This window comes from Calypte anna, chromosome 2 (genome assembly GCF_003957555.1).
Source record: "Calypte anna isolate BGI_N300 chromosome 2, bCalAnn1_v1.p, whole genome shotgun sequence".
NCBI lineage: Eukaryota > Metazoa > Chordata > Aves > Apodiformes > Trochilidae > Calypte > Calypte anna.
In genome coordinates this window covers 36,436,610-36,462,884 of record NC_044245.1, presented here as the reverse complement: position 1 = coordinate 36,462,884, position 26,275 = coordinate 36,436,610, and the positions used below count along the sequence as shown (strand labels likewise).

General features: G+C 35.1%; 1 protein-coding gene across 4 annotated transcripts in view; it reads left to right on the top strand.

Moving 5' to 3' along the window:
- TBC1D5 (TBC1 domain family member 5) overlaps positions 1–26,275 on the top strand; it is a 308,217-nt gene that overhangs the window by 12,033 nt on the left and 269,909 nt on the right. For all 4 annotated transcript variants that reach the window (XM_030445412.1, XM_030445410.1, XM_030445409.1 and 1 more), the window contains exon 2: positions 13,439–13,501. The gene's annotated coding sequence lies outside the window, so the exon portion shown is untranslated. The remainder of the gene's footprint in view (positions 1–13,438; positions 13,502–26,275) is intronic.

Below are 26,275 nucleotides of genomic sequence, written 5' to 3'. Positions count from 1 at the left end.
TCATCGTTGATATGTTATAGTTGAATAGTTGAATTATAGTTGAATACTTGTTCTTTGTTAGAAACCCAGCTGCACCTTGATGAAATGGCAGAGATCTATCTGCTGTAGCTCTAGAGGAAATGGCAGAGGTGAGGTGAGATTAAAGCTGTTGTTTTGTTTGCCTCTGCCTAATGAAACTTTAATTTGATGAAATGGTTAAAATGGTGGGGGGCAGCTGGCAGCTGTATGTCCCCTCTTGCATACATTGTCAACTCCACCAAGTGACATTTTGTAGGGTATGTAAAAGGAAATGCCTTTCACCAAAAAAAAAATAAAAAGACTAACACTGTGCTGGATGTGAATGGCTACATCTGAATATAGACCTAGTCTGTTTTGACTGGGTGTGGTGGAAGTCGATGCAGTGTAGAACAATCACCTTCATTTCTTTTGGGTGGATGTTCTGCTGATGTTCTACTGATGTTGTTCTGCTCAAAGATTAATTCTGTGTTCGCTTTGCTTTTTCTTTATATGTCAAAGCAACACACTTTTTAACGTTCTGTAAGGCTTGTATAAGGCCAATTGATAACATATTACAGACTACGAGGAACTGGTCTAATTCATTAACTGAAATGCTTGAATGTAGTGTTATGTCTTTGGCCATTCTGTTGTGGTGTATCTTGGTGGCTATGCTTACATCAGCCAGTCTTCCTTAGATGTGAAAGTTCATGAAATTAATTTTCAAGTACCTGTTATGTTAATTCTCTAATGAATTGAAAAAGAAATAATGAGTTTAGTTTTGGTTTGGTTTTTCATTGTTGCTGGTTTTTAATTTACCTCTCTTTCATGAAACCGTAGTAGATACTGAGATACTTTCTGTAGTGAAATGAGGCAACCAGGTGCCACTAATTACCAGGTAGTGGGCATGAGCTTGTGTTAAGCCCACCTGTGCCTGATTAGGGTGGGCCCCCACTGCGCATGAGTAGGATTAGGGGGCCAATAAAAGGTGAGGCTTGAAGCCACAGGCTCAGCTCATTCCTGAGCAAGCCAGCAGAGAGGTCAGTCGAGTCCAGAGCAGTAGCACTGAGCCAGGCTAACCAGTCCTGAGGGCAATAGACTCAGAGCACCATTTGTGAACTTCTGCTGGAACACCTGTTTGGACCTCAGAGCGCCGTGCCCTAAGAGAGGTTCATCTTGCACCAATTTTAAGTAATCAGTGTAAATAAAAGGTGCAGTGTGTGTTTGTGTATATATAAGCATTTAAGAATTGAAAACATTAAGTTTATATATATGCATGGTATTATAGTCAAATTATCTCTTTGCTTTCAATGACTCTTGATCCTAATAAGGCACCAGGAACAGTCTGGCCAGAAAGCAGCTGCAGTTCCTAGAACAACATTAGAATGTGCATACATGGGGAAAAAAGCCAAGAAAAACTGTTCTGTTATGGATTATCACTTGTTCTCCCACTGTTGGTACTTTCTTAGTCCATTACAGTTTTCCTAGAGTTTTACTGGTGAACCATTTATAGCAGAGTTGTCTTGTTAGGTGTTCCCACCCTGAGTGACTAATTTGCAAAGAAAGACAATGTTATGGCAATGTTCTGTATTACAGCAGAGTGAAATGGTTCATTCTTAAACTGAGAGAGAACAGCAAAGGTTTAAAATATGCAGAAGTAAAAATAAATTAGACTCTCATTTATAAAGAACTCTGAACTCTGTATTTTAGTTTTAGTTCTCTGGATGCCTCACTTCATCAGGTATACTGTTGGTGAGTTGAGAGTTCTTATTTGCGGAATCTCTCGTCCAGCATGTGGGATAAAGGAGAGTGAATGAGTAACTAGGGCTTTGAATGGTGACACACTGATAATTAAACACACAGTTATCTTGGTAATCCTTGAATGATGTGATCTTAATTATCTTGTCATATGACTGGAAGGTAGAAATTCAGCAGATTCGTTTTTACATTTAAGATTATGTGAAATTCATATTCATAAAGCATCTCGCTTTTAATTCTGAAAGCAATCCCTCATAATAAACAATGTTAAAGAACTTGAGGATAGGTTTTCTTAAGGATACATGTATTTTGCATTAGTAAAAGTACAGACAATTGGAAAGTACAGAGCATAAAACTTACATAGGCATTATTCCCACTGTTTATAATTGACCTTGCTTCATATTTAGATTTTGGGCTTTAGCCGATTTCATTAGTTAAGCTATATATATATTTTTTTTTATTTATTTATGTATGTAAATTTAAGGTTAAAATGAAATGGATATTGGTAATGGTAAGCACTCTGGGTATGTAGATTGTCTGTGACATGTTCTGGCAAGCATGGGATTTCACTGTGAAGTATTGTCTGATGCTGTGTATTACTGAAAACAGTTTTAACAGTAGTCTTGAGAATTACTTCAATGCAGTTTATTTTTTAAACCTAGTTCATTTCCTCACAGCATATGTTCTTTGACTTTTTTTAGCATTTGAGAGGATTTCTGTTGTCTTTGCTGTTCTGAAGGCATTTCTCTCTGTTACAGAAATTAGTTGATCAGTCAGGGGTCAGAGGAAATATCTGCTGGTTGCCCATTTGGTTTTGCTGCATGTCAAGCAATACACTTCTTATAATTATGGATTCTTGTGAAAAATTGATAATAAAGTGCTTGTATAGATAAATGAAGTAATTCATTACTTTCTGGATGCCTGCTGAGTAAGCACTTAGTTCATGAAGTCAAATGTTGAAGTTGGATCCTTAAGATTTGTTCCAGGAAGAAAAAAAGTGCTCTGTGCTTTCAAGTCCCAAGTGACTACACTGTTTACTTCAGTGACCTGCAGCTAAACAAACCTGAACTTACCTGTATAGTTTTAATCAAGATAAGGTCACTGGAAGGGAGAGGTTGGAAGAAGAGGATGTGCACCCATGAGTTAAATTAAACTATTGACTATCTGTTGTTTGTGGTAGTGGTAATGCCACCTGCACTATGCTAATATTAGTTTACTTATATTAGCATATGAGTTAAGATTTTATTTCACATGAGATATTAAAAAGTAAACATTGAGGAATCTGATTTTTAATGAGTATCACCAGAAATCTTACAAATACTCTGTAAAATTACACTGGAAGATGTAGTGAAAGAGATTTACTGCATGTAAGCTTTTTTTTAATTAGAATTAGGAGTGGACAGAATTACGTAGGACAGTAGAGGTGATGCTGAGAAACAGGAGTTCAGGAAGGATAACAGAGAGTAACTTCTGAAGACTTTCAGTTACCAGAAGACTTTTTAGTTACCTTTATTTGAACTAAGAACATGAAATAATGTATCTTACAGATGTTAGTCTTTAAATTTAAAATTCTGACCTGTCTTGCAATCTTGTGGATACCAATCCAATTTACAAGAGACCAATAAAATACAGATACTTTGGAGTTTAGTCAGTTAAGAAATCTGAACAATTGTTCAGTTTAAAAAAAAATTGTTAAAAGCTACTTGAAAACCTTAAAATACCTATTAATAAGAAGTTGGAATTGGTACTGGAATTTAAGTGACATCAGGAAAAATAAGGTTAGTCAGAAAAACCAGTCCTGTAGTTGTTTATGGGCCTGGGTCTTGTGCATTTTCCTTGCTAACACATTTTTAGTGTGATTAAAGTATCCTAGCACTTATGACATCAAAAAATTTACTGTGGTGGAAAAAAGAAAGGATTCCTTAATGTTGGCTGAGGTGTTATGTTTGGCTTTGAAGAAACTGACTTGTTTTACAGTTTCAGTTAAAGGATCAACACAATCATTTCAGGCTGGAGTTTCTTTTCCAGGAGTCTGACAGAGCTGGCTGCATTTTCTTCTGTCAGGCTTTTGTTGTTTAAGATCAACTTTTTGACTTACTGACACTGTAATGAGGAATAAACAAGCCCTGTTTCTTTCAGACAATTTGTAGTATGTTTCTAGTGGATTTTTAGTTTAGCAGTATTGGTTTAAAAGTTGTTAAATCATGTAGCTGTAGTAAACTTCTTTATTAGTGGTAATAACTGTGTCAGGGAAATGAGTATCGCTGCCTCATATGCAGTGGTTTATCTTTGGTCCTGATGCTGTCAGCTCCTGCCCTCCACTGCTACCTGTGTGCTTGCCTTAGAATACCGTATCCTCATTCCTCCTGCATTCAACCACTACTTTGGAGTCGCTGGATTTCAGATGTCCTGCTTGGCCTGTGTGATAGATGTGATATGTGGTTGAAGGTCTGTGTATGGTTCCAATCAGCCACACGAATGAATGTTCTGATACATCAGGCTTAAAATTACATATCTGAGAATAGGTACTCAGCAGGGTTTTAGAGAATAGGATGTTGCTGAGAAGCAAAGGTATAAATTACATGTAGTGTCAGTGATTAGAGAACATAACAGTGGTGCCCCTTAAAAACACTGTAAGAATCAGTATCTACAGGTACTAATCCTATCTAACAGGTATATGAGCACTTGAAGCCTTCTGGATCTCTGATGTTAAAAAGACAAAACATTGTGTCCTGCAGAACCTTTAATAAAAATAAGTTTTAAAAAATGTATTACTGAATTCAGTATTCCATTGATTTTTTTTTTTCTGTGTTCTAACCAAAAAAATGTTATCTTCATTTACTTCTCAGTGATTAGTGTCTATTTACCATGCAGTTTATTGTTCATTGATGACATTTTCAGCAGGCCTGAAAATTATGATAATTGGATAAAAAAAGGTAAAGGAAAGTTATGTTGGCATAATTATTTGAGGAAACATTTCTCTTCTATTCCAAATTCCCCACTAAAGCACTATTTCTGTAATTTTTTAGTACTTCCACACATTCATTAATTAATGTTGAAATATGTCTTAAAGAAGTGAAATTATATATTCAAAACAGAGAGCAGGTTTCCTACTTGTTTACATAGAAAATAATGAAGATTGGGTTATTCTGGATACCTTTCACTGGGGTACATTAATCTTTTTAGGATGAGGAAAAGATAAACCTTCTTCCATGCATCCTAAGATTACTATGTTGGAGTTGGTCTTAGGTAAATCAGCAGTGCATGTTCCCTAATTTGAGGCTCCATGAACAATTCCACGCAGACCTAGGTTTTCCATTCAGTGAACAAAAAGACCAAGAAGCCAAAAGAAACACTAAGTCAGCAAAACTCCTGCAGAATGGAATGATGGTGCCATTTCCAACACTTTTTTTTTTTTTTTGTTAATTACCTCAGTTGCTAAGGCATTCCCATGGGTCATGTGTGACCAGGTTCAAAACTTAAATTCCTTTTTATCTAATTCCGTTCATGTGTTACTAAATTTGACTCAAACTTCTTAATGTAGCAATGAGAAAAGAGGTGATTGCAGTACAGTTATGTAAAGTATTAGCTTCATGAGAGATTTACTTTTAGTTAAAGGAATGTAAACAGTGAGTATGTGTAAAATATATCAACTGACTCTTTCCTAAAATAAGAAAAAGTGAATTTTTTTATACCCATACTTAAAAGATGTAACCTAATGCAGACACAATGATCTTATGAAGTCAGTAGTCAATGTTCTCCTAGTAATATTAATACTAATCCTGCCTTCCTTCTGGTACTTCATAGGAGAGTATATTCTTACGTAACTTATTACCAATTGGATTCCCATTAATGATCATTATTTTGAAGTTATTTTAAATCTTCACAGTTGTATTTTCTGATATACCTTGTGTTTAGTTTTTCTTAAATAAAAAAAATATGGCAAGGGACTTAATTTTTCCTATTTACTACCAGTTGAGGTAACTTGTCTTCTGAGAAATAATATTTTACCTGCCATTAAGTTTGTTATTTGAATCTTTCCTCTCCTTTTACTATGCTACAGTATGCTGGAAAAAATTACAGCATTTTTAACAATCCATTTTTTTTCATACAACACTGGTATTAATCAGTCTTCCAGTTCATCTGAGTAATTTACAGAAGATAGCATGTACTTTTGTCTTTGCAGACAGGATGTTTTCCTATCCTTTTGTATTTAAAGGTGAAGCCCTTCTATTTACCTCACTAATGATATATGTTCTAAATACAATGTTTCTGAATTTGAGTTTAAAAAGTGCTCCCAGTATCACTCTAGTGGATAAACCAACTTCTTTTGCAGAGGGTTTGCTATTTTATTGAAGAATATGGAAAAAGTGTATAGTCCATTGCTTTGTTCCATTCCTCTAATTTATGACACCAGTAATAATGGATGATGAATGAGATATCCAAAACATTAATAAATTATCTTAAGAGGTGTACTAAATCAAAGAGGAGGAGACTAAGAAATAATCTCATATAATGCCTCCAAGAAAAGTCAGCTAATTCCAGAGTCATTTATTCAGCTATATGCAAAAACCCAGAGAAATCTGTTGAAATTGAACTGCTATAGTTAGTATGATGTTAATATAACTCAGCGTTCCAAATGTGCTGTTCTAGACATTTGGATCACCAGCTTCAGGTGGCAAGAAATGTAAAATGTACAGACTAAAATAATTCTTAAATATTTAAGCTAAAACATTGAGTTTAAGCATGTTTAAAATAAAACCCGGCAATTTTGTTCCTTGATGATGCTTACATCTTCGTCCCTAAATTCATCTATCCACTAACAGGCTTGAAATTTGTGGCATTTTTCTGCTGTAGTTTGCATTCACTAACTTGATGATTCTGTGTGAAATATTCACTCGTTCTAAGAGAAGCTGTGCAGTTTTTAAAAACAATTTTTTAACAGTGAAGTTTCCATGTTTTATCCATTTGCATGCCAGTACTACTGGGAGTAGTACTCCCAGTGACACTGGGTCAGAAGGAGTCTTGGTGTCAGAATAAGTCTTTGGCTGCTTATATGGTATCCATGTGCCACTTTGCTGTAGACAGGGAGAAACAGAGCAGTGGGTCAGTTTTATGCAAATAAGCAAATGTAATTTTTACTGATGTTTCTCTACTCATGCCAGTAAGTCCAGGGATATTTAGTCAACATTATAAAATGGAGAAAGTTTTAGGGCATACAGATGTTACTGAAGTTGGTAGAAAGAGAAATAAATATCATGGAGGTGGTATTAAGGTTTTCTGTTTCATAAACTGGTAATTTTAAGGTTCTATTAATGTATTTTTTATCACATTTAGGTGAGCTACGTGTGGGCTCAGAACATTTTATCATTAAAATAGCAATGTGTCTTTTGTCTTCCCTCTTTTCTGCTTTTGCATTTTCTTTCTCTGTTTTTGCATTTTATTTTTCTGTTTTTGCTGGGGTTTATACAGGCATATGCAACTGACCCAACTGATAATGCTTTTTTCTTTTTTTCTTTTTTTCTCTCTTTTTTTTTTTTTTCTTTTTTTTAGGTCATATAAGGAGTTAAAAAAATTATTTTTTTTTTTTTTTTGGTATGGAGTTACAATGCTCTGGACATCAGTGATGTCCAGCCCTTGATGATTTCTAATCAAATTGGATCACCTCTGGATACTTACAGTTAAACTTGCCTACCTGGTTGAATTTAACTTATTATACATTTCCATGTTTATTCCTTACATGTAAAAGAATGCAAAAGACAATCCTGCGGTGCAGTGGGGCCAGCATAGTGTTTGGTTTTCCAAATTTCATTGGTCTCAACTTCATTTCTGTGACTGAGTTTATCCAATTAAATTTGGATACTAAACCACTTCTATTGAGATGGCTTTTATTCCCTGTTCCTTCTGCCCTGATCCCCTTTAAGAGTTTTAGTCATCCAAATTGGCCACAGTGGTCTGGGTGGTGGAATGCTATCAATATACACATGATGTTTGTCTTTGAGCTTGACATTTTCTAACTAAACTATTTTATCATTTCCCAAAATGCATTTTATTGGTCATCTTTCTAGTCACAGCCTTAATTTAACCTTTAGCTGTGGAATGTACTGTAGTTGCAATTTTTTACATGAAAGTTGTTATCCGAGGTGTCACTAGTTGATTTCTACTTTTTGTTTCCTCTCGGTTTTTAATAAATATACTGAATATGATTAGTCATGCTACTTCTAATCACTGATCTTTATGATGAGCAATTAACATCCTTTTTAAAAATTGCAAGTTGTAAACAGTTTTTAATCTTTTTTTTTTTTTTTTGTTCCTACCTTAATCTAAGTTGTAGCCTCTAGTGAGACTCTTGATACTGATTCTGACTCAAATGAATGTGCTATATTTGTGAGTCCAAGTAGGACTCCTGTGGCTCAGTCAGCCTGAACTTCTGTAGTTGTTAAATTCTACTTGTTCTTCTCCATGGCTGTCTTGAACAGGGCTGTAATTTTTAATACTGTCAAGTTCAAAGAGAAGTGGATGATATAAGGCATTTTTACAAATAGGGAATTGTATCTCTTTTCTAAGTTTATTAAATCTTTACACATAAAGTCTATACGTAGCTACTTTTCTCAGTGTATTTGTCTTACCTTTTATTTGCTTCTCTTTTCTTCTGGGCATTTATATTGGAGTCTCACATAAAACATTTAGGGTCTTTATTTGACCCTTACATTTATCTTAGTATTTACCTTGGTCACAAAAGTGTAACCTTAGTCAGTCCTCATGGTAGTTAAATCACAGCTCTCATTGTTCAAAAGGAGCCAGGATCTTTCTGTGCTGACATCTGTGGTGCTAAAACTGGGTTAGTGATAAGGGTGGGATGGATTTCCCCTTGCTGCAAACCTCAAGATCTGTTGAAGATCAAGAAGGTGTTTCTCAGTAAGTTAAAGATTCGAGAGAACATACTTGTATCATCTGTGTTTCCCTTAGTTTAAGGGAAATAACTATTAAGAAAGCACTGGTATCCTGTCATATAACCAGTACTTTTCTCATTAAGTTCGGCTTGAAATCAAGACCTTTTAAAAAATCAGAAAAGACCATTAAACAGTTTTTCAGAGGTTAAGGTGCTTATTCATGATTGTAGTAACATGGCTTTAAGTTTCTTCTGTCCATGATACATCACAGGAACTTGAATGAGCGTCACAAATCTGAGATGCGTGCTCTGATATCCCTGTGCAGGTTTTTGTTCTCAGAATCTCATCTTCGATAAATTTCACTTGAAATCAATTGGAGGAGGCAGCCAAAAAGAGAATAGTAGCAAAACTTGGAATGTATGATCCTCACCTGGATAAAAAATAAATAGACTCATTCAGTTATAAAGATTCTGTGTTTTGCAGACATGAAAATACCTGTATAGGTAATGAAATATACAGAGAGAGGGATTTGACAGCTCTTGCTTTACCAAAATTAGAGCATAATCCTTTATTCCACCAACAATTAAGACCTGAATTGGGAGAACCATTTTATGGAATAAGACATGTTCTGATTTTTTTTGAGAGTGGAATATCCACTCTTTTATATGAATATCCTTAAAGAATGACCACTATTAATTGCGTAAGGTAACGATTGCACACTGTATAAACTTACAAAATAGTCAGCCCTTCACATGCAGATTTGTGCAATCTGTAATTTTGTTTTTGATGCTTCAATAAATAGGACTTCTGAAATAAATTTAATTGCAAGGAGTAATTTTAAAGCCATGTGAAAACAAGTAACCAATTCAGTAATAAATTTCGTGACGGCAACAGAAGGATGCTTGACTGTAAACATGTTACTTGAGAAATAAGAGTCTTAAATGTAGGGTTGTACTCTGTCGTGTCTATGTCATATAAAGCTTGTTAGAATCAGGAAGTGCACAACTAAGGTTCCTTGAGAAAGAGAAAATTACTTCAAGTAGCAAAATATAAATATGAAATAACAATTTTTTTTTGTCTGGTCCATTATTTCTGTTTCATTAATTGTTTCATAATTTGTAATCAATAGATAATGCAGTGTTTAAATTGGATAGTTTTGTTTTGGGTTTTTTTAAAATGAAGTGGAGAAGTATCTTTAATTGAAAAATAAAAATTTGCTACCAAAATAAAGATCCCATAGTTTGGAGTACTTCCAGGTTAACATATTTTGGAAATGTCTGCAGCAAATACTGCAAATCAATATAATGAAGGGTTGATGGTGAAAACTTGTATAGGATTTATTTTCTTATAATTTAAGAGGTTGGTAAAATGTACACTTACTATTGATCATTAGAATACAAAACTATCTGTTTAAATCAATTAACATGCATATCTGATGACTATAAATATGAAAGTCAAATAACTGTAATCGTTAACCATGGCTTCAGGTCATATGGGTTGTCAGCTCAAAAAAACTAGAGGAGAAAGAGGCTGATTTGCATATATTTAATGTGGCATGCTGTGCATATGGGAATTTGAGATAAACCTTTGCTAATAATCTGCTTGTTTTTATCTAAAAATCGACTAGGAAACTTGGGTCATAATGGTCAAATGAGCCATGTGTTTTATTGATAGCAGTTGATTCAGTGGTTTGGGATTAAGCATTTTACTCAATACTTTAATATTTAAAAATTGATGTTTTACTAAGACAATCACAAGCAACTTGTTAAAATATTATTCAAGATATACTGGAAGTTCTTACCAGGAACATACTCAAAATTGTAAGACTGATTGTAAGACTGGATTACTTTTACAGCTTTTAGACTTACACAATAGGCATAACGAGCCCTTCTTTACTTTTTATGATTTAAAAAAAATCAAACATATATTAAAAACTTTTCTGATTCAGTACAGTAGTTCATTAAAGTGTCTTTCTGTGTAAAGTGGACCAGACAGATAATTTTTAATTTAATTAATTATAATTAAAAAAAGGGGGGAAGTCTGAGAGAGGAATGAGGCTTCTGGCCTGGAAAGGATTTACAGTTTGTGAGTAATAAGTCATCCCAATATTAGTTTGTTAGTGGTTTTTGTTTTGTTTTGTTTTTCATTGATACTGCAAAATTTTCCATGTAACTCATAACAGTTCAAAGAATTCTTGAAATGTGAGTCAGAATATGGTTGTTAATACCTTATATTGCCTGTAATTTGATTGAGCATTTCTAAGTAGCCTTTTTTTTTCTGGCCTGTGTTTACTAATGAACATTAAGAAAAAAATAATGAACTCCTGTCCTAAATTTTGAAATTATATGGGAATCTCTAGACCTAAAATTTCCTGAGTTCCCAAAGGGAAGAAGCATCAATATGTGGTTTCTTTTGATCTGATTTGTACTTGTAAACCAAGAAACTCTGATGCTGCAGCATCAAGAGGTAGAGAATTACATCTTGTTGTTTGGTGCTTTGTACTGTGACCCTTATTTATAATTTTCCTATTGTGAACATCTGAAATTTAGTCTTGAGTATGTGATGCAGTCCAGTCCCTTTAATTAAAACCCCAATTGACTTGAGTGCCACCAAGGAGGCATCCTTATTGTAGCATTGTACTTCACAGTCTTGGGCAGAGTGTAGAACACAGACTGTCACAGTTCTGTGATGCAAACCTGAATAGCACTGCTTTTTGCTTTATTCTTCCACTGACCAGTCGTTTGTATGATCTGTTGAGTTAAAGCCCCAGTACTGTGTTTGAGGGTTGAGGGGTAAAGGACCAGCTGGCAAAGGAGAGGAATGGATTAAAATTCAGTTTATGTCCTTTATTTCTTATGTAGGATGAAATTTGGATTCGTTTGCAGGGGAGAGAAAGGTGGCTGTATCCCAGGTCATCAGCTGCTTTGTGTCTTTTCTTTTAAATGATTTACATGTCTGTTTGAGCATAGAATTATGACTCTTGTAACTTTCAGCAGAAATAGTTGTTTCAGGAGGTCAGTTCTGTAACCACAGCTTAGAAGACCAAATTAAACATGAAAGTAATTAAAAACTAAGCGAATTTTGAAGAGAGAGGGGAAAAAAGTGTTTTAAGCCATCAGTGACTGTAATTACAGTTTTAGCTCTACTGTAACTCATTGGTGAAAAATCACTTTCCTAGCAGAGGCTGCTAAGCTGCAGATGAATGAAGATGATCTGTGACTAAGTGGTGCTTCCTAGAGAAGGTCTGATTCCAGAACATCAGTATCATTCCTGACCCATTTTATGTCCCAGTAATCCTCACAATCTTTTAATGTGTGAAGGTATATACTGCTTTTACAAGGATCCATTACTTTAAAAAAGAAGGATTTGGGATATGTCTGATTTGTTTTGGGGATGGATTGGATTTGGAGATGTGGTGTGGGAATGATTTGTCATTCTCAAAACGAAATCTGGGTGCTCAAAGAGATACCTTAGCAAAACCATTCCAGTGTAATTTGTCCCACTTCAGAAACATACATTGTGAGAAAAAAGTGTTTCCAGTTCCTCAAAATATGGAAGTTTTTTTGTACTTTCATGTTTTGGGGCCTGAAGTGTTATTAGCTCAAAGGGGGGAGTATACTTTTTCATGATGACTATGTTTAGCCAGGAGGAATGGTACTTTTTAAAGCAAATTGAAATGAGTGTATGAGAGCGTGAAATTATCAGCAGCGCTGGTGCACATTTACATTACTTCTACATACTCTCTTGAATGACCACACAACAGAACAAGTACTTCATTTCCACTGTGTTGATTTTTCTTGACAAAACATGGCAGTCTATCCAAAGGAGGGTGTTTAGCCAAGATAAATATAAAATTTATGATTAAGCAAAGTGTTTTCTTATTATAATCCCTAAAGAGAATTCGAGACTTGTTAAATATAATGTGCCCAGGTAGTTTTAAGAGTAAATTATCCTTCATGCTTTTAAATGCTGAAATTCAGCAAATCCATCAAACATTCGAGATCTTACCAGAAAAAAACAACAGTGCGTGCTGATTTCCTTTGAACTGAGTAGAAAAAACTCATGCATATATACAATATATAAACTCATGTTTGCATTCATTCAGTTTTGTAGCCCTGTACAGAGATCAAGAATTCATATGGGTCTCTCACTCATCCCTGTAATGTGTGTTACGGAAGAAATCAGTTAAACCTTTTTGGACAGAACACATAGAAATTGATAACGTGATTGCACTTCTGGCACATTTCTTTGGTATTTATGGAATACCACTTTGAAGAAAACTGTGGTCACTGTCAATACTGTTCATTAAAATAAATGGAGAATGAAAACTTTATCCAGAGTATGGGTGGATTTTGACCTTTGTGGTGCCACTGTTGGCTTTGGAGCACAGTGTTCTAATTAAATTGTGAATGTCCTTAGATAGTGGAATTAAATGATCTCACTGTATTCTTTCAAGGACTATGAACTTCCAAAATCAAGGATAACATTAGATGTCAGCCAAGTATTTTGTCCTTCTCGTGGTTTGTCTTTACATCTGAATTAGTGCCAGTTTGCACAGATTGTGTGTCAGCTTAAATACAAGAAACAGGACTCAGTCTGCTTGAACTCGTTCCACCAAAGACTTCTAAAAACTTTTGGTAGTCTGCAAACTGTAATGGTCGTTTCACATTAAGTTGCTTTGTAGAATTATAAAACAGCTTTTTTTGTGCTTTCAAATAAAATGTTGTCATCTGCTAATGAATGAGATACCATCTGTAATAATTAAGGTTATTCTACTTGTTTTCCCCCTGCAGCAAAACTTTTGAAGATTTGAAGAAGACAGTTAAGAGAACCACCAAGAAGACTATTGCAGTATTGTAAGTACTGCACCCAGGGAAAAAAAAGAAAGAAAGGAAAAAAAAAAAAAAAAAAGAGAGAGAGAGAGAAAAGAAATGTGTGAATTAAGAATGTTGTAAAGAGATTTTCATTTTTTTGGGGGGGGAGGGAAATGAGCCACATAAAGGGATTACATGTAAAGTACAGAGCAGGATGTATCGTAGCAATCATGTTAATAATTTACTAAGGAAAAACTGCACTCTTGTAAAATCTAAAATTATATCCTTCTGCAGTGTAATCAGGAATTTACCAATAACAGTGAGAAATACTTCTCTATCGACCAAAGATTGATCTAGTTTATATACATTTGTTTATTTAAAACTATCAGAATTTAGAAAATCATTGTAGTTTTGTAGGTTTGTCATTTGTTTTAGTGACTTATTGTTTAGGTTATTTTGCAGAATTATTTATTTGCTGATTTATTTATGTATTTCATTATTTATTTATTTGATTATTTAGTAAATTATTTATCTGATGAATTATTAATACATCTTCATGACATGCTTTAAATTATTTATAACTTAATTTTGAGTTTATTGCTTTTCGACGCTGCATTGTTACTGACTAGTTTTGATTTTATTTTTTTTTCCTTGGTTCTTGAAAATTAAAGTACTAGCTCTAAGGCAAAAGTATATTCTTTGCAGAATCCATAGATGGTTTTCAGTGAAGTAATTTACCATGTAGATACTAATTTTATTTAGCTTTATGTTGCTTGGTATCACTTTTCTACTTATTAGCTTTTGCTTCTATTATTTCATAATTCTGTCAAGATCAAATGGGTGACCTTTAAGGAGCAAAGATAAATGATTACTTTTAAACATGTAGAAACAGAGTCGTTCTATTTTCCCCTTAATAAATACTCTTTAATTATTCTTAAAGTTAACTTGAGATATTTTTATTCTGCCGAAATGGATGGTTTTTTAATTAGACTCTTGATATTTGAACTGATACATTTAACTTCTAATAAGAAAATAATATAGTCACATTAATAACTCATATGGAGTGTTTCTTTTTAGCAGCAAGGTTTTAAATACACGGGGAGGAATAGTGGTATCTTTAGACACATGCCTAAGATATGTGTTGAAGGGGATAAGGTGTGTAGTAAGGCTTTTTTTTTCCCCACTGTGTTTTTTGTGTGCATAGGAATTTACAAGCTCTGAAAATACAACATATCTGTGGTGTTGCATATAAACTACTCTCAGGTTCTGTGTTCACAAAGAGTCATTCCCAGTGCAGAACATGTTGAGAAGCCTGTCTTTACCTTGCTTCCTCTTGGTGATTTTTAAAAAGGTCTGAAATCTTATTTTTTACTCCAAAGATGCTGGAGTCAATGTTTAAAAGCAGGGCAAGGGGACAATTTTAGGCTTCAAGTATGAGCACCAGCTTTACAGAGTTTAAAACTAGGGCCTGGGTTGAGAATTTGACTCAGAGTACATTCTGACTGGTGTGTTTTTTCGGGACCAATGAGTCTCTTACCTGAAGTTGCCTCCTTGACCTCAGTTCCCAGTGAGTAACTCGTGTGGTGCTGGGAAACCACCTCAGAGGAGAGCCCTGTGACTGCCGGCCCTGTTCCAGACCCCTCATGACTGGGGCCAGGCAGCAGCAGCTCCTCTGGAAAAGTGCCGTGTGCATAGCGTGGCCTTTATTCTATGTTTAGTGCTTGAAATGAATTACTTTACAATTTAAAGTTTTAACACAGCTGCATTGTACATTTCAAGTTTCAGTGCTGTTGAAATACAGTAGAAATGGCCTCTGTAGACAGGTTTCACTATAGAACTTAAATTATGCATGTGTATATCCAAATTCCTTATTTTGAAATATTGAATGTATGAATATTTAATTTGTATCTTGCTTTAGTATCTTCATATGCTTGCCTTAAAGGAAGCTGTTTCCTTTGATTTATATACATGGATAAAAATGTGTGTACAGTATGTATCAATGGTTTTTCTCTCTACGGTGTTAGATGAACAGCTTTAGATAATGTAGCTACTGATTTTTATTCTGCTGCTTGCTTCCATTGTATAAAATGTAAGTTTGTCATATTTGTTCTATCAATCTTACTTGAATTTCAAATTCATTTGCTTTCTAGAAACACTTTTTTAATTATACCCGTTAAGAAAAGTTAAGCATCTTACAGATCTTAACGATGCAGCATTTTAGGTCTGTGCACAGTAACAAAGCTCTGAATATTATTATTTGGGGCAGAATTCCAATCTGAAATTTACATTTCTCCTTATTTGAATGTTTTCACTGAAGCTGAGAACTCCGAGGGAGTTCATCAACCTATACTACTTTAAGTGACATGCTCTATGAAATTTAGTACAGTCACTCCCTTGTGTAAATGAGGTCTTATTGTTGAATAAGACCTATTCTAAGCAGTTACAAAGGTAAGTGCTGTCGATACATTCTGCCACCAGTTTCTCAGAGTATGAAACACTTCCTGAAAGACATGCTACTACTGTTATAGGGTAATAGAACGCAGCTTATGTGTTGGCAGTGAAAGTAGCTACTTCATAATGATGACAAGTGAAAGTACAGCCAAAGGTCACATTAAACAAGAGATTTCTTTCACACCTCATTCATTTTCTGGATGTGGTATGAAAATAGCTTTGTTCCCATCACTTCAGTATTTCAAAAAAGAAGCTATCTGGAAATACTTTATTGTGCTTTAGATATTATTTTGTTAATGTTTTTAAGAGATGGACTGTGGAATTCTGGAATGCTAACTTCAATGTTACAGAAGTGTTTGAAATTAACTCAAATTTTGGCTGCAGTTAGACAATGTAGGTAGTATTCCATCTTACTACATTCTTTTTTGTTTGCAAATTTGCTTAAAGGCATAGGTTTACCTTCTAGAAAAAGACCTCTTAATGTGCAAAGGGGTATTTTTTATTGATGTTACTTGACTATGATTTATTATTTTTTGTACCTTTATGAAGCAAGTTGGTCTTTTTTTTCTGAAAATTGCAATTGGTTGTTTAGAAATAGAAAAAAAGCAAATCTATCCATGTTGACAGACTGTTTCTTAGCTCTCTCTTGAAGAGATCCTGCCAGTAATGTGGAAGGATAATTTACTCTGTATACACAATCGGTTCCCCATCTTACACTGAAACAATCAACCAGGATGCTAAAATAAGGTGAATAATCTTGTATTAGATAATGACAATGAGGCTGATAATGTCTCACAGAGGGTGCTGAGCAGTTGAAGATGCTGGTTGGGAAGCCAGAATCTGGTGTATTATTGGTAGGTGTATTTCTGTTCTAATCTGACTCCATAGAAATCGCAGGAGCCATATTAAGCTCTTCATCAATTTATTCCATACAGATAAAAGAATTTACATCTCATGAGTCATATATTTCCTGTTGTATCTTTAATACAGCCATTTTTAGTATTTTTCTTGCCTCTCTCCTCTATTGGTATGCTTAGAGAGTCTGTGTGTAGGAGCTTGTCATTTCACCCGTGAGGCAATGAGGAGTTCAAATCAATAGCAGTGTGTTGTTGACACTAAATGATGTTTCTCCTTGACACAATAAGAGTTGATTTTGTCATCCTAATGACGCTAGCTTGCTCCACAGAATAGGGATCAGCACTCTCTCCAATCAGACTTTACAAGTATTAAAAAATTCCTGTGAAGAGATACTGGAGAAATATTTTAATTTTTTTCTTCTTTTTTTTTTTTTTTTTTTTGTAACCAAACACATACTTTGGCTTTGTAAAATAAATATTCTAGTTCTGTTCCACTTTGTTTGGAAAGCTGCTTTGCAATTTGGAAGTCTTGGTAAAGATGTAGGATGGATCAGAGCTGACAGTGATGAAAGCGTGGCGTGTTAAAAAAGAATGATGCAAATGTTATTTAAAATACAAGTTCATGTAAAATATGAATCATAGTAAGTCCTCAACTGAAAAAACCCAAAAAACCCAAACAAAAAAACCTAAAACAATAAACCCCAAGTGATATGTTTCACAGAAAAATCTTCACAGCACAGCATAGAAAGAGGATGTCTGCAAGAGTAAAAAGGTACTGCCAGTAAGGTGTTAACACACTAGGTCTGGGATTGCACTCTGTAGCATGGTCAAAAAAGGAGTAAGCAAGTGTTCTTGACTTGAACCAAGGATCTCACAGGGAGACAGAAGCTGTAGAAAGATGTGAATTTGAAAAGAAATAGTGTAACCATGGAAAGCAACAGTATGATGATAGGAAACTAGGTGCATAATGTTGATAGCAAGACTGGGTTATTGGGAAGCACAGCCTTTTGTAAGGGACATCTGAAAGCAGTAGCAGAATGGAATCATCCTATGAGATTATTAAAATAACCTTCTCTGTACAACAACATATTTGTTGTATGTCTATATGCATCTATTTCATTGTATGAAAGAAATTACTATTGTATGTGAAAGCATTAGAAGGTATTATGGGTGCATGGTTAAGCATTCTCAAAGTAAGCTGTGAATTCTTACTTGAATTTTGAATCCCTACAACCTATTTGGCCTGTGATGGTCTTTCAACAACAAGCAGCTTTATTACTAGCTATACTTGCATAACTTTTCTGTTTTGTTTTCACTGTTGGCATGGTTTTATATTTTTATGCAAAACACAGGTTCTCAGGTGTTCATAGTATAAACTGCAATCTAGTATTTTTTGGTTTTACAGTACATTCCATTCTCATTCCTCCTGTTTCATAAAGTCACCTGACATGAACAGTCCACATACCACGATGACCTTTTCTGGAGAGGAAATGCATCCTACTTTGCAGACAGGGGAAAAAAAAATACAGTAGCCTAGTTATATTTCAGTAATGTTAATATTAGATAAACTTCACGCAATCTTTTGTCATTTTTTTGAATGATTGTTTACTACAGGAAATGAGTAGCACCTCAAAAGCTGATGACCAGCAACTTGAGAAATGTTCGTTGAGTTTATCTTTCTCAAATCCAGAAAATTTTTAATAATTCTTTTTATTTAAATACATTTCAATGCATGCATCAGGAGCACTTTGCCAGTCTAATTATACTACCAATGCACTTCTATGTCAGATGAAACTTCCTAGCAAGCTGGTGGTCAAAATAGTCTTGTTTATGCACAGTTCTTCACTCTGTCACCAGTGCTGAGAGCAGCTAAAAATCACTTTTGCTCGTGTAACTTCCCCTTATTTGCATGAAGTTTGCATACTTGTGGAACACCACCAGCATAATCTATCCTACCACAAGTAGGTATAATATCTTACCACGTATGTTGAGATAACTACCAGGAAGAGCCTCTAACATCTTGTCAGCAATACAGTGAAGATGTAAGAAGTTCAGTGAAGAAGGCTGTGCCTAGTGTGGGGACTTAGCTCTGCTGAAACTCTGATATGTAAACCTTTGAGCATAACTTATGGCAAGCTGATAGTGGCAATTAAATTGAATATATTTTCTTATATTTTCTTCTATATTATATATAGTAAACACTAATTTTATTTTCTTTATCCCAGGCTCTTGCATTTTGTATATGGTTATAGCTTTGTTTTTTTGTTGTTTCCATCGTTTCAGGTGTGTGTGTAACTACCATGTTTCTGTAAACCAGAGTTTTCAAAGACTCTAAGCATCTGGGGTTGTCCCATTTTATCATATTTATGTCATATTCTTGCATTTAATTCTAAAATTTGATTAACAAGTTCGGAGTTTCTAGACTAATACTGCAAAACTTTACTTTTGTACAATAAAGTCTACCTGATTCTACAAATGGTATGAATTTCACATTAAACAAAAAGTAATTCCCTTGGAATTACAATATCAATTGATATAGTTGATGTGTACAGGCAGTCTATGTACTATGCAGCTCATATGTTTATGTACTAGGCAACTCCTCTCCATGGTATTTTTAAGCTATTTCTTTTTCAATTGATTCAAAAGATAATAAATTAACATTTTCATTCACAGTTTTAAAAAGACTTCTGGTTACTCTGCTATGCCTGCTTATTAAATACCTGCACTACTTGGGAGTGAATGTAAAAACAGCTTGGGAGTCAGAAGTGTATTTTGGTAACAACTTGAAAAAATATCTTTTTGGTTTTTTTTACTCACCTAAAATCTACAGTACTTGTCTTGAGAATCTTACGTAGAGTGAGAGACTTCATTGTAGGAATATGCATGCAATACATTCTTAGAACAATTAGTAAAACTACAGGCACATGTGAAGGCGTAGTCTGCATTTTCAGTGGAGCATATTTTGAATAAGTAGCTGATCTATGGAGTAGAGTTGTCCATTGATTCTAAAGATACATTTTTCTGTGCTCAGACAAATATCAAGATGGTAATCATTTATAATTTCTCTCCTTCGTGAAAAGGAGTGATGAATAATATGATTGGAAGGAAGGCATGAGTCATGAAATGAGAAGCTGGGCAATCACGGAAAAATTCACTTAAAAAAATCCTCTTCTTCTTATCAGGATCTGTAATGTGAGTTTAGTTTTCCGGAATATAATCAAGAAATTACATTGGTAGAAGTTTTAATAAATGCCTTGGGTGTATGAACAACTACTAAGTCAATGAGAACATTGATAGGTGGGTTATAATAAGGAGTTCTTTACCTCTCAGCTAGAAGTGTATATATGATGATCAGAGGACACTCTTCTGACCCTTATATGAATGTGAAAATCAAATGTCTTAAAATATACTACAGTTAATTTGGAGTGAATGTAGACCCTATGATCCTGAAAGTATCTGCTCTACTATAAAACAGCTTTTAAGAGCCATTAAAATATTGATAACTTGGTAGAGCACTTTAGAAACTTCTGTTTATATTCCAGATGTAGATCTGTGTAGCTAGTCAATGTTTGTACTCTTTTTCTTGGGTGCAGAATTACCCATAAAAGAGAATAAAACTAAATATTGTTACTAAATAAATAACTTAATTCTTCATAGCTACACACACACGCACACACAAATTCCATGGGGTTTTCACCTTTTCTCCCATACTAAAATGATCAAGCATGCATTAAAAAAAAATTGCTTAGTAGAATCAAGCCCCAGCTCTGTGTCCTGGGCAAGACTCACATAACCAGCTGTTGTTCTCCCTGCAGTGACCTGGGCCAGGCAGCTTAGCATCTGCCTCTGTTTTCTTTTCAGTGACCCAAGCCAGATTTCTTGAAAGCCTATTGCTGATCTTTTCATGAGCAGTGCATGAGCAGTGACTCATGCTAATTTCTTTTACATGCTACAGCTGGTTTTGAAAGATTTCTTCCCTTTCTCTACCATAACTCACTCTTTCTGTAAATCTACAGAGGTGATTTTTAGACCCTGGGAATGTAAGACTCCTCTGGCTGTCTTGCTTGAAGTCAGATGCTAGCACTATAGAAAAAGGGCAGATTTCCAAAGGGAATGTCTTACCTGTGGTTCTTATGGACAAAGAATCTTGATTTTGAATCAATTTAACTCATGAGAGTCATGGTAAAGCTGTTGGTGATGGCTTCAGACAGGGCAGAATTCAAAAATCTGCACAAGCAAAAAGAGATCTTGCTCTGTGAAGTAACAGTATGAAATATTATGTGACAAATGAGACTATAAATGTCTTACAAATGTTATAAACCTTAATAGGATTAAGCTGACCTTGGGAAGGCAATATTGCTAAATAGTTAAATGCAAAATTGTAAAGTGTAAAAGTGTAAGTTTGCTGTTTTGGGGGAGATGCAGCTCAGCTTTTGAAATCAGTGTGAATGGAAATTATGGCAGATCTTCTAGAAAAGCTAATTTTATTACTTTTTAAAGACAGTAGTTTGGTTTCGGTGGTTGTTTTTTGGTTTTTTTCTTTTGCCTGTAACACATTCAAACATTAAAGTGAGCCAGAGGCTCTTGGATTTTTGCACGTTTTATAGTGACTGTATTTTAGGAGAAATTATGCACCTTGATTTCAATCTGAAGTCTTAGAAGTTTCTTCGGCAGCTCAAAAGCAGTTTATGCCAGTAAATTATTTTAAAAAAAAAAACCCAAACCCAAAACTCTGGCAACTACTGAGTGACTAGAATTTACCTTAGCTGGAAATGCAAATGATATGCATAATATAAACGTGTTACCTTTTCTAGATCAACATGAAGTGCTTTTTAAGTCATCTTTGTTCTGGGAGAACTATACTAATTATTGTTTGAATAAATACCACTCTGCAATATAAACTGAAGCATAGTAAGGATGATTGATTGGGAGAATCACTTCAGAACTGAAGAAGGTATCCTTGTTAAGCCCCTTTCCCTAGCTTTGTGTTCTCACTTCTTTGCATGGATGCACGAGCAGCAGTCTGCATCATTCTTTTGCTGTGTTAGTTTAGTCTTTATTAAATTTTCTGATCAGTCTACACTAGTGCTAGTTCAATGAAGGAGAGAGGAAAAAGCAGTTGGAGGGATAGGAGGTAATCATGAAGGAATACTCTGAGCTGCCAGGGATGTAAAATGCACAGGGTAATGATATCTTACTGTCTCTGAACTTTATCTTGCTGTATTTGCAGGTGTGCAAATATAAAAAGTTAGGTTTCTTCTAACTGATTTACTCATTTCTACATTTGTTGATCTTCTTCAAAAAGTACAACACAATTTAAAAAACACTTTTATAAGTGCAGTTCCCTCAGCACTTGAGTCCATCCCCTCAGGGCCCACAGGCGTATGTACATACAGTTTATTTAAGTATTCCCAAATTTCATTCTGCTCCATATGAATCAGTTGCTGTGCCTCACTTTCATAGTGATGTTATGGACCTGGGATTGCTGAAGGGTTGTCTCACAAGTAAAGACTGAGGAAAAGAAGGCATTGAGCATGTTGGCTCTTTGTTTGTCCTTTGTGACCAAGTTCCCATTCAGCAGTTGGACCACACAATCCCTGGTCTTCCTTCTGCTGCTGATGTGGCTGATGCCCTTCAAATTCTTTGCCACATTCAACTCCATCTGGGTTTTGGCTTTCCTAACCCCATCCCTGCATGTTCAGGTGATGTCTCTCTTTTCCTTTTGGGTTGCCTTTCCATTCAGGCCTTCTGCCATGTTTGATTATTTTCCCGGTTTTGGGGATGAACTATTCATAAGCTTGTAGGAGGACATTCTTGACAATCAACCAGCATTTCTGGAGCCTTCTCTTCACACCCACCCATTCTTCTGAGAAGATCCACGAACAGATCAGGGTCTCCTCTAATGAAGTCCATGGTTATGATCCTGTTTGGGTTTTTCTTGCTTTTATCACTCTTCTAAGCATGCTGAGTTCTACTATCTCATGATCACTGCAGCTAAGGTTTCTTCCAGCTGTTACATCCATGATCAGTTCTTCCTTGTTTGTAAGTATGAGGTCTAGCAGAAAGCCCCCTGCAACAGCTCCTTCATAGTTTGTGTCAGTAAGGTTGCTGTCAGTGTAATCTAGAAAACCTCTAGATTGCTTATTCCATGATGCATTATCCCTCAAGCAGGTACTGGATTGGTTAAAGTTCACCATGAGGACCGGGGCCTACAAATGTAAGTGGAGTCATAGGGAGTGTTGGTCCACTTATAGATTACGTTATTAAAGGTTGGAAGAAATAATTCCTTCTCAAAAAAGAGAAGTAGTGGAATATAGGGAATAAGTTTCAGAAAACTAACTTTCTTGTCTGGTAGTAGGAATTGGTCATTGGTCTGATTAGGTAGAAGGGATTTGGGATAGAGATCTTATTGTTACTCAGATGTGTATGAAGCAAGAGATTAGTGAATATTTTGCATACAAGCTTAGAAAATTGCGCCTAAGTATTTTTCATTTCCTTATGCATTATTAACAATCCTTCTGTGAAAACGTGATCATCCTCAGTATTTCTTTTTGACAACCAATTCCACAAGAATTTCTACTAACAGATGATTAAAAGTATGGGAGGAAGACGGGAGGAGGAAGGAATCACATGGAAGAATTGCCAGAAGTCCTGTGGTGCAAGGTTTTATTTTTATCAGTATGTTCTGATATTCAGTCTTTTACCTTGAATTGTATTTTTTAATATATTGTTGTTAGAACTAAAACTGAGATTGATTGATTTATTTATAATAGACCATACTGGAGACTCTTGCTTGTTGGTATCTGAAGTCTGGAAGTTGCAATGTTCTAGTTCTTATGTTATTCTCAAGTAGATGGTGTGCCCATAATCTTAAGAATCTAAGGACAGCAAAGACAGCTGTACACAAGTACATTCAGTACAAGAGGCATTACTTGTTTCATATGGTTTTGTCTACCAACCTGTTAGTTAAAACCTTATTAGACCTTGAGTTTCTTTCTCTCATGCTGCCTTTCTCATGCTGCTTACACGAACATGTTACTCCTTAAGTCCAGGCATTTATTTACATGGAGCATGCTTTTGCACTGAACACTTACTATGCCTTTTATTTGTTGCATCACATAGCAAAATGAAGTGGTTTGCATAACAGGCTTTTTGTGCAGAATAATGAAAAAATCACAGCATCTGTTGGTGTTAATATGTACTCAAAATGGCTATTTATTTTGGGAATAGACTATTCATCCCCCAAGATGTGGGCACCATGAATGAGGCCTGCTTCCATTACTAAATAGTAAAACTCCTTTACTCCCTTACATAATATAATTTCTTACCTCAATTCATTTAATCAGTTTCAGTCCTTGTGAATTATCCTTATGTGCAGAAACAAAAGGTTGAACCTGAATGTCTGCATTTGTATCTGAACTGTGATAATGACTTTTTTTCTTCTTCAAAATAAGACTTTTACATGTTGGTGGCATGTAGTCTGAGTTAACTAACTGAGAGACTTGCGTGTTAAACTAAATTCAAACAATCAAAAACCTTCTTCAAGGGTAAGGTACAAATGGACTATTTTTACAGTAATTTTTCAAATTTGATGTGGTTGACTTTGTTGATTAAACATCGGTGATGCTCTTGGTGGTCTTCAGAGTCTTCATGTGGCTTGAAGCCTTTATGAAAGCTGATTGAGATGACTAAGGCCAACTCAACATCTAGTGACTGCCCAGACTTTGGTTTGTAACCCTGAGTTAGGTCAAGAAGTAATCTGATTCCTGATAGGTTTCATAGTTCTTTACAGAGATTGTTTTATAGTGGATATTTTTGCTTAAAATTATTTGCAAGCCCTTGTTTTGGAAGTCCAGGGACTCCTTGAGCATATTCCTAAATAAAAGTCTCTCTCATTTGTTGTAGTTTATTAAAGCTTCTTGTTCTAGGTTGCTATTCAGAAATGTAGCTGGCAGCATTCATAGCTTTGGTTTCCCTTGCATGCCTTGTAGTCAGCTCTTGATGGTTTTAATTTTGTTGTTGTTGGACAGAAAAAGGTCTCTGGTAGCTGAGATTAAATGCAGCTCTAGAGAATCCTGGAGGCTGAACCTATGTTTTCTGCTAAAATGGTAATGATAGATTTGTTGTTGATTTGTATACCTTGGAGAGCATTGTGAGAATTAGAAGATGACAAGTTCAGTTCCTAATTCACTCCTACGTCACTCTGGGGCCCTCTGCCTCATGCCCTTGTGGAAATGACAGATTTACTGAATGGTAAATGCAGATAAAACTGACTGTTCCTTTCTTCTTCATCTCAGGGTTTTGTCGGAGTATACAAATAGCTGTGATGAAAAGATGTGAGGAAAGGAAACTAGATTGATGGAGGTGAAAAATCACACTGAGAGTGAGTGAGGGCGAGCAAATCTGTGAACCTGTGTCTTGGGTGAGGACATTTTGTCAAAACTGTCACTTGCCAACGTGACTCTCCCTTAGAGATAAATGCAATTATAAATCTACCTAGTACTCCATTATGGATGTTTATTATAAGCAGTCACTGTTGACTATAGATAAACCCAGAGCTGATAGGAGCATGAAGAAATGTATTTCTCTTACACTTTCTTTACATTATTGTAGAGACAGTGAAGATTTCAGTGAAACTTTCTAACTGGGTAAATTTAGGCGGATTTCTTCTCTTCCTTGGCCTTGATACTTCTCACCCCTATTTCAGTTACTTTTACTGTTTAATATTTGAAGAAAGTCTAAGAATTTAAATGCTGAAAACATTGAAACAATGAAACTAAATTGCTTATATGTGAGAAATGTCACCTGGGAAGTTTCTGATTGTATCAATAGCATTTTATTCAGAAAAAGACCACAGATTGCATCTTGTTTTCTTACCAGTATTGTTCAAATTCTGTATTAGGCCATTATTTTTTGTGACAGCTATCACTTTGGAATGCCTTTGTATAAGAGTGTGAACAAACTCAAAAGTGAAGCCTGGACATAGGGTTTTTTGTTATGAGGTTGATGTCTTTTTAACAGCCCATACATCAATAGAACTTCAACGTATACTTGATTTCAAGACTCTTATTAAGGGAAGTGGTGTCCAAATCCATTTTGCTTCCAGTCGAAAGTCCATTCACTTTTTAAAGAAAGTTGCCGTAATAAGTTGGTGTCAAAAGTTTAGTGACAAAAATAATGTCCTGAATTTCATAATTTGTGGAGTATTTGTGGAGTCCAGGTTGTTAGAGCAACAGACAAAATCTATTTATTTTTATTTTTAACACAGTAGGTACTTCCTTATGAATCTAAATAACTGACTTCAAGGGCAAATTACTTTTGCCTCAGTGAGCTGATGCTGAGATTAAGCACATTTTTGTCATGATAGGCTTCCTGAAGTATGTTCCCTCTGTCTAGTAAGACCTAAGTTCTTTGAGGGCTTTTTTTGCTCAGCTGCTGGGGAAAACATAGATACCATTACTTGACTGTGACTTAGTTTCTCCAAATTTTGTTTTATTTACAATATTGC